The following is a 6,657-nucleotide window of genomic DNA, read 5'->3' on the forward strand; positions in this document are numbered from 1 at the left end:
ATATCTAAATTTAGTAATTTGTAGTACTAAAACTTTAGGTGAAATCAGGTCAACTTTGGGTTGTATGGCTTCTCTCCTCTAAAAGAACATTTGCCTTCTCCATGTGTCAGGTACACACCTTCTGTTTATGCGTGTAGGAGGGAGTGTTGGCTTCTTACTTGGCCTGTGTTGCATTTCACTGAATGTCAGGTTTTCTTCCCCTGGAACTTCTTAAGTAGATAAGCTCCTATGTTAACCTAAGTGTTTTCTTTATAACTTTGTAGTTATTGCTTTTATGAGTATCTGAGAGAGAAATGGGCGTCAGTGACTAAGTCATAAACAGGACTTTAGTAGCTTCTGTCTCTCCCCTCACTGCCTCATAACAGAGCTGCCCGGTCCAGAGAGAATTATAATTTTTTTTAATGCTACCTTCCCAATGTCATATACTTGGGTATGATGATGGATTAAGCTGTTTGTATTTTTTTTCCTCCTACAGTGTAATATCTATACAGTATTTTCCTTTCCTCAAAAATATGCCTTATCGCCTCTTTTCTGGATTGCTTTAGTGGGTTAAAGGAATACCAGTTTCCTTTAATAAAGCAAACTGAACATAGTTATGAGGGCCAACTAAAAGGATTTCTGTAGCACTTCCAATTAAGCATGATAAATGGAAAAAACAGTTTCTGCCATTTGCCAAGAATAAAATCTTATGGTACAATATATTTTTTTTAATTTTTATTTACTTATTTATTTTTAAAGATTTTATTTATTTGTCAGAGAGAGAGAGTACACACAAGCAGACAGAGTGGCAGGCAGAGGCAGCGAGAGAAGCAGGCTCCCTGCCTAGCAAGGAGCCCGATGTGGGACTCGATCCCAGGACCCTGGGATCATGACCTGAGCCAAAGGCAGTGGCTTAACCAAATGAGCCACCCAGGCGTCCCGTGCTACAAGATTTTTAAGATCTAAATATTTTCTCTTTAGGGAAAGATATTTTATCAACAGTCCAAAACAAGACAATATTTGTTGCTCTATGTGATAAAATACATTTCTGAATCATTCAAATGATACCAGGTAAGATCTATACCAAAAACTAGGCTATCCTATATGTATATTTTCGGTGTCTCTGTATTAGACAACTTATGTATGTTTATGTAATAATTTATGCATATTGACCTTAAACTCATATTAAGTCAGTGTATTCATGAGTAAAAAATAGAACAGTCACAACTAATTTTATTTCTTAAGGAACGACACTATATTGTCTGAAAAATATTCAGGTTTAATTTATGGTTTCTTTTGAAGCTGCAAATGTTACCTTCCTTACTTCCCCAAGTTTCACTTCCTCTTAACTGGTTATGCTCCAGTCACGCTAGTCTCATGGCTCCTTGTGCCATGTTCTTTGCCTCCTCTGCCCACATATATTTCCCTCTGCCTAGAACATTCTTTCTCTTCCTGTGCCTGGCTAAGTCTCACTCATCCTTCAGGTTTTAGTTTAAGCGTCAGCAGGAAAGCCTTTAAGAACTTCTGTTACACCTTCGTACTAATTACCAAATACAGAAAGTATCACCGCCCAAAACTGAATAGGTTTGTACACAGTATTTGCTGGCTGTCATAGCTGCTTAGACATTTCTTTAAAGACTACTTTTCTTTTTATACCTAATTTTAAGGATTTTAAAACCATAAGGCAGAATCTCTTCAAACCATGGGCCACAGATGGCATTGGGACGGTTGCTTTTCCCTGGCCTCTGGCCATCACCTTTCAAAATGTAAACTTGCCTAATAAGCAGTTACAGCTTCTCCGACTTCCTCCAGAGACTGTTTCCTTCTGCACTGCATAGTAGAGATACCTGCACAGGCACCTTAATGGTAAACACTCCTTTGCCAAGGTTAATGCCAGCTAGGTGCCAAATAAAGTCAGTAAACGTACTGGCTTTGTCTGTAGAAATCTAATGGCCATGAATTGGTTTTAGGGGTGGAGACAAGTTGATAGGTAATTCCTCCGTCTTCCACAACAATACCTAAGATTAAAATATCCGGACACTGCAGCATAAACATTGCCTCTTTCAGGTATAATTTGGGTTTTCCTTGAGCATCCTTGAGCGCAAACAGTAAGACTTCTACACCTATTTTTCAGGCTGCTCAGTTTCAGAGGACATCTGAAAGAAAGAGATTTCAGAACCTTAAGCACCGGGTACTTGGTTGAAAACACACTGCTAGGCAAAGACAAGCCATAACAGTGCCTTCCAGCCAGGGCGGCTATGCCAAGAAGGCCTATTCGTGCATCTATACTGCCCAGTGTTCGGTCTGCCAGAAACCAAGACCAAATCCCTTTTCAGACCAAAGCAAACACTAATCAAAGAACACAAAGGATAATATCTGGGCTGATGGCCATTTAAGGAAATGGCAGAGTTATTCCTTACTTTGGAAGAAAAGTATAACTTTTAAGGGGCGCCTGGGTGGCTCAGTGGATTAAGGCCTCTGCCTTTGGCTCAGGTCATGATCTCAGGGTTCTGGGATCGAGCTCCGCATTGGGGCTGCCTACTTGTGGTCTCTGTCAGGTAAATAAAATCTTTAAAAAAAAAAAAGAAAAGTATAACTTTTAAAACACAGTTTCTGTGTGTGTGTGTGTGTGTGTGTGTATGTATGTATGTATTTATTAAATAGGGTTATTTTATTTCTAACCTTGCAAGTAGCAGTGCCCACACCATAGGAGTGCTACCTTGCAGGACCGTGCAAAGGGCACAACTAAGCATCCTATAATTCTTTATAGACTACAGACTGCCATGTGAGTAGGAATACTCACATCAAGCGCAAAGTAACACAAATTTTAAGTAATTTTTAGAAGGAGGGGGGTGTGGCAGGGGCAGAGGGAAGACAGCGATTCTTTTTTTTTTTTTTTAAAGATTTTATTTATTTATTTGACAGAGAGAGATCACAAGTAGGCAGAGAGGCAGGCAGAGAGAGAGGTGGAAGGAGCCCGATGCGGGACTCGATCCCAGGACCCTGAATCCACGACCTGAGCCGAAGGCAGCAGCTTAACCCACTGAGCCACCCAGGTGGCCAGGAGAGCGATTCTTAAGCAGGATCCACCATCAGCTTTTGCCTCAAGGGTTCTGTTGAATTCTGGAGACTGAACTAGCAGCAGTTGTGGGGGAATGGACATATTTATTTGTCAGAGAGAGAGAGAGAGAGAGCACAAGCAGGGGGAGCGGCAGGCAGAGGGAGAAGCAGACTCCTCGCTGAGCAGAGACCCCAATGCGGAACTCAATCCCAGGACCCTGGATCATGACCTGAGCTGAAGGCAGATGCTTAACTGACTGAGCCACCCAGGTGTCCCAGGAAGGACTGGACATAGAGTCTCAGGCTCACCTAGACTGGAGTCTGGTAGGGCCACAGCAGAGAAATGGGCAGCAAGGAACCTTCCCTATCTCAATCTTGGTGCTGAGTGGAGGATAAATAACCACCACCCTCAAATCCATAATCACAGGCCAGCCCTCAAGGTTTGGGATCTAAAGTCACAGAACCTTCAAGCTGATAATACAAAGTGCTCCCAGGTTGGTAGTCACTGGGTTACCTGGCAGAGCAAACATATTCTCTTAAGGATCTCAATTTTAGCCCATACTTGACTTAATCCCTATTTTCCAACAAAAGTAAGTTTAAAGGAAAATGGCACCATGAGTGGGGGGAAAAACACAGCTAATACAGCAGATAGTAGAATCCCCCAGAAAGACTCAATATTGGTATCAATACAGGAAAATTACTGGTATGTAAAGGAATAGAAAGAAGCACAGAAAATATGAATAAGGAGCAAAAGAATACACAGAGAACAAGATCGATAAGCCAAATAGAACTCATAAGAAAAAAATAATTCAAATAAGAAACCAACAAATGGAGGAGGGGAGAAAAGAATAAGAAAATGAAAAAGAAAGACAAGGCAAGAAGTGGCGAGTAGATAAAAAAAGAAGACATTTATGATGATGACCTAGAAATAAATCCAACTTATATTTATAATCACTATAGATATAAATGTACTTAACTATGCAGTTAAAAAGGCAAATTTTCTTTGGCCTTATCTTTGTATGAGTCTCCTGCAAACTCAAAATATAAGGGCAATGAAAGATCCCAGATATTCAGATTAAGACTAATTAAAAGATTGCTACAGTAACAACAATGAAGACGAAGGCAATAAGCATTCATAGAGGTAAGAGTCACTACCTGATTCTAAAAGGTTTAATTCACCAAGAAAGAACCAAAAATTCTACATTAGTATGCATCTAATAATAAAGCCAACAGAAAAAGCAAATACAACTTAAAGAGAAATTGAGAAATCTAGTTATGATGAGATCTTGAGACTCTTGTAAATAAATCAGGTATAAAGTTCTCAACAACTGGGGAATACATACATACATACTCTTTTCTTTTTTTTAAAGATTTTATTTATTTATTTGACAGAGAGAGAGCACAAGTAGGCAAAGAGGCAGGCAGAGAGAGAGAGAGAGAGAGGAGGAAGCAGGCTCCCCGCTGAGCAGAGAGCCCGACGCGGACCCGATCCCAGGACCCTGAGATCATGACCCAAGCCAAAGGCAGCGGCTTAACCCACTGAGCCACCCAAACACCCCATACATACTCTTTTCAAGTACACATGGAACATACATGAAAACTGATTACATATATCAGAAAGCTTGTCTCAAATTTCAGAAAATTAAAATATTGTAGCTCTTATTCTCTGGCAAAATATTACAAGTAAAGAGTAAGACAACCATAACCCACCCTTAGCCTTTAGAAATCTACTTTTAAAGTAACAATGGGTTAACTATTCAACCCTCTGTCAGGATTAATCAAATGAAAAGGCACAAAATAAAGTAACAGGAATGAAAATGGATCATAACTACAGATTATGTGGAAACTAAAGGGTAATATGGATAACTTCATATCAAAAAAATTTTAATGAAGTAGAGAAATCTGTAGAAAAATTTATTAAATTTTAACAAAACTGAAAAAGTAATATAAAATCCTAATGTTCTTGTGATCTATAAAGAAATGGAATCAGTGGTTAAAAATTGTTAAAATAGTTAAAAAGTTTTAATTTTTTTTTTTTTTTTTGAGAGAGAGAGTGGGAGGGGCAGAGGGAGAAGCAGACTCCCCGCCGAGGATGGAGCCTGATGTGGGGCTCAATCCTAGGACCCTGGGATCATGACCTGAGCTGAAAGCAGACGCTTAACCCACTGAGCCACCCATGCATCTACCCAAATGGTTTTAAAAACTAGTTTCCATCTTCAACTCTACCAAACAACTGAAAAACTCATTTCATGAGGCTAGTATACCAAAAGAAGACAATGACAGGACGTAAAAGTAGAGTACTATAAAGCTAGTTTTACTGATGAACAGAAGCAAAAATCCTAAACAAAATATTGGCAAACTGAGTCCAGCAATATATTATAAAACACACACCATGACCAAGTTGGGCTTATCCTAGAATTAAAAGTCGGTTCAATATTAAAAAGTCAACCACCGTAATTTAATACATTAACACTTAAAAAACATTCAATCCTTTAAATAGATGAGAAAAAAGCATTAAACAAAATGCAATATCCATTCAAAATAAAACCATTAGCAAACTAGAAACAGAAAAGAATCTTCTTAACTGATAAAGACCATTTATGAAAAAATACTGAGATGACATGTTGAAAGCATTCTCTTAAAACTGGGGCTAAAATAAGGATGTTCACTATCAGTTCTTTTCAATATTGTACTACAAATCATAGCCAGTGTAGAAAAATGAAGGAAGGAATTTCTTATAAGTAGAAGGATCAGAAAGTAAGAAAACTGCCACTATTTTCTGATAATGGTTACATTAAAAAACTCAAAAGAACATCTAGATACATTATTAGAATGAATAAAAATTGCGCATGGCTGCTGGATCCAAAATCAACACATATGCAACATTATTTTTATTAGTAACAAGCAGTTAGAATAGAAATTGTAATTTAAAAAAATTTACCATAGCATTAAAAATACACAGAATTCCTAGGAAGAAATTTAATATAATACGTGAAGGCCTTTATGGAGAAAATCATTAAAGTTTATTGAGAGATATTAAAAGAAGACCAAATGAATGGAAACACCGTGTTTTTGGCTAGGAAGACTTATTGCTGAAAAGACACCAATTTACTTCAGGCTGATCAACAGATTCAATATAATTACAAAAGATAATACACGAACTGGGAGAAGATATATACAACATCTTTAACTGACAAAGGATTGGTATGCAGAATGTATAAAGAAATCATGAATCAATGAAAAAAAAAAGACACACATCTAATAGAAAAATGAGGAAAAGACAGGAATAAGTATTTCACACAAGAGAAAACACATTCATCTATGAAAAAAAAACACTCAAATTTCATTAGTAATCAGGGAAATACAAATTAAACCCACAGTAAGACACCATACAATCACCACCCAATTGGCAAATATAAAAGGTGGTCAAGACCATATGTTTGCTAAGATGTGGAGCAACGGCCCTCAACCATTGTCAAGGGGAACATGAACTACCACAAGGCTTTAAGAAACAGTTCAGCATGACCAAGTAAAACCTGCTTCTTAGCAGGTTATTTGGACTCAGAACCTCCTTACATCCTTCAGAAATAATGAGGACCTCAAAGAGCAGTTGTTCAT

This window comes from Neovison vison, chromosome 12 (genome assembly GCF_020171115.1).
Source record: "Neovison vison isolate M4711 chromosome 12, ASM_NN_V1, whole genome shotgun sequence".
NCBI lineage: Eukaryota > Metazoa > Chordata > Mammalia > Carnivora > Mustelidae > Neogale > Neogale vison.